At 44.7% G+C, this 2843-nt stretch overlaps 1 pseudogene; it reads left to right on the plus strand.

Moving 5' to 3' along the window:
- The first annotated feature begins 1187 nt into the window (after positions 1-1187).
- Positions 1188-1305, plus strand: LOC124607622 (annotated as a pseudogene).
- The last annotated feature ends 1538 nt before the right edge of the window (positions 1306-2843 follow it).

Below are 2843 nucleotides of genomic sequence, written 5' to 3' on the forward strand. Positions count from 1 at the left end.
ATAAATGGTTATCTGTACCGAATCGCAAAAGCACATTATAGCACTTAACTACTTGAAAAGATGGAAAACATGAGAAACGTTATCTAGAGAAGGGGATGAGTAGAAGGGGAGAACAAAACTGAGTTAGTTAGTTACTAGCTCCGTAGATGATGTTTACGGTAAACATTATTTGGGACGTGTCTACAAGCAGCACGCTGGGTTTTTGTCCGTAAAAGTTACTAATTATTTCCGCTCAACGATTCATCTATGCTATAGAAGGAGTTGTTAAGGAGAAACATCTTTAATCTGTACTTGAAACCGCTTCTGCCGCCTGCCAGACATGTTGTTTCTGACTAAATTGTCAATGGGTTTTGTAGCTGCATATGATACACCTTCCTACGCCAAAGTTATATTACATATATTACATATCATTTTTCCTACTAGTGTTGTACTTACGAATAACTCTGTTACCCTCAAACTCTGGTGGATTGTTGGTAACAATTTCGTAAAATAATAAACGTACTGTGAGGCTGCGCTTAATATTCACAGCTTCTTAAAGAGATTCCTGCAAGATAAACGTGTCTAAGCCCCTTGCATAATTCCAGTAACTTTCTTTATGCAATCAACATTTTTCACCTAAGTGAGCAGTTAACGCAGACTATCATCGATGAAACATTGGTGAATAAAAATATACAAAATACGGCAGAGAAACGTAAGTCACTAGGTACAAAAAGATATTAGACAAAACTATTTACGAAACTATCAGTTACGAAGACTTGCATTTACAGATACCGACATATTATCAAGTGCGAGAAGACTTTAAATGGTAAGTTACACATTACAGTGACGGGCCAAGTACTTTTTCTGAATGCTGTACATTTCAAAGTGACACAAACACATGACCCTATTTTTCAACATAGTCACCAAACCACAGTGACTGTCCCAGAGTTCTACAAATCGTTCAGTTCTCCGACGATAGACATCCGCTCCTTCATCACAGAGCCTTTTTAGAACTAAGGGTGAACGTCCTCACCGTCGGAAAATGTCTACCCTCCCCCCTTTCCAACCCCTCCAGAAGTTCTTTCAGCTTGCCGAAAAGACGAAAAACGTATGGTGCCAGATTTGGACATCCAGATAAACATCATCCACGTCCATGCGGCCTTCATCAAATTATTGGCCTCATTTCGCTACAGCTAGACGCTGTGTTAGCCAACGGCCTTGCCGCAGTGGTAACACCGGTTCTCGTCAGATCACCGAAGTTAAGCGTTGTCGGGCTGGACTAGCACTTGGATGGGTGACCACCCTGTCTGCCGAGCGCTTTTGGCAAGCGGGTTGCACTCATCCCTTGTGGGGAAAACTGAGGAGCTACTTGATTGAGAAGTAGTGGCTCCGGTCTCGGAAACTGACCTATGACCGGGAGAACGGTGTGCTGACCACATGCCCTTCCATATCCGCATCGATTGACGCCTGTGGGCTGAGGATGACTCGGAGGTCAGTCGGTACCTTTGGGTTGGTTGGTTTAGAGGTGGGAGAAGTGACAAAACCACGAGGTCATTGGTCCCGTTTCTTTGGGCCTTCATGGCCTGTGCGAGAGGGGAGACGCTGTGTTACATTTGGTCCACATACCGCCGAAATTTCACTGAGAAACTACGTCCAATTTAGACTTTTTGCCTATAAGAATCGTACCGTTCCGCCCTCTTCAACTTGGGAATTCGTTTCGAGTTACTATGCCAGTTCACTCCCACACTGTGGTGCATTTGTTATCCGTACTGCAGTAGAAATGATTCTGCAGTATACCTGGAACATGTACTCTCTTCTGACAATGCGCCATTCATGATCTTAACGTGGGACGACATGTGTAACTCACTTCCTGAAGACGCCACGTAGTAATGTACAAGTATCCGGACACCACTATGTTATGCAAAATAGACCGCTGGACATCACGAGAGGCGAACCCGCCAGTGTAAAAGAAGGTGTAGAATATTGTGTTGCCAGTGCAGAAGCAGTAAGAGCAGATTGGGTCGAGCAGGAAAGCTCAGTGACTTCGATCGTGGACTAGTCACTCGACAACATTTGAGTGACAAATTCATCAGGGACATTTCAAGGCTTCTCAAGCTGACCAGATCAAATGCTGGTGATGTGACTGTGAAGTGGAAATGCGAAGAAACAACCACAGATAAAGGAGCGTTGCTGAAGATGGTTGTAAAGTATCATGTGAAGTAAGCGGAAGGAATCATACGTGAGCTCCGAAGTACTGCCACCGGTTCAGCTAGCACAATGTGCGTAAGGAGTTAGAAAGAATTGGGGTATAATAATTGTGCAGCTCCTCATAACCCACACATTTCTGTAGTCAGCACAAATCGAAGCTTGAGGTTGTGAAAAGACCGTCGCCACAGGAAAGTGGATGGTTGCAAACGAGTGGTTTGTGGTGATGAACCACACTATACCCTGTGGCAGTCCGATGGAAGGGTTTGGATTTGACGAATGTCTGGAGAACGCTACCTGCCGACATGTGTAGTGCCAATAGTAAAGTACGAAGGAGGTGGCGTTTTGGTATGAGAGTCTTTTTCGCGGTTGGTTTGTGATCCCCTTATTGCGCTTCAGAAACCGCTAAATATGGACACAATTACTCGCATTATATACTGCGTACAGTGGAGGGACGCATGCGAGGCGATAATTGCTTGTATCAGCGCGAAAATGCACCCTGTCATAGAGCAGCATCTGTGAGGCAAAGCTTTGTGGACATTGACATTACTCAAATAATCTGACCTGCCCAGAGACCAGGTCTAAGCACAATGGAACATCTGTAGGATTGGTTAGAAGGTCGATTTCGCTCCAGACCCCAGCGTCCATCACTACTTCTC

Source organism: Schistocerca americana, chromosome 3 (genome assembly GCF_021461395.2).
Source record: "Schistocerca americana isolate TAMUIC-IGC-003095 chromosome 3, iqSchAmer2.1, whole genome shotgun sequence".
NCBI lineage: Eukaryota > Metazoa > Arthropoda > Insecta > Orthoptera > Acrididae > Schistocerca > Schistocerca americana.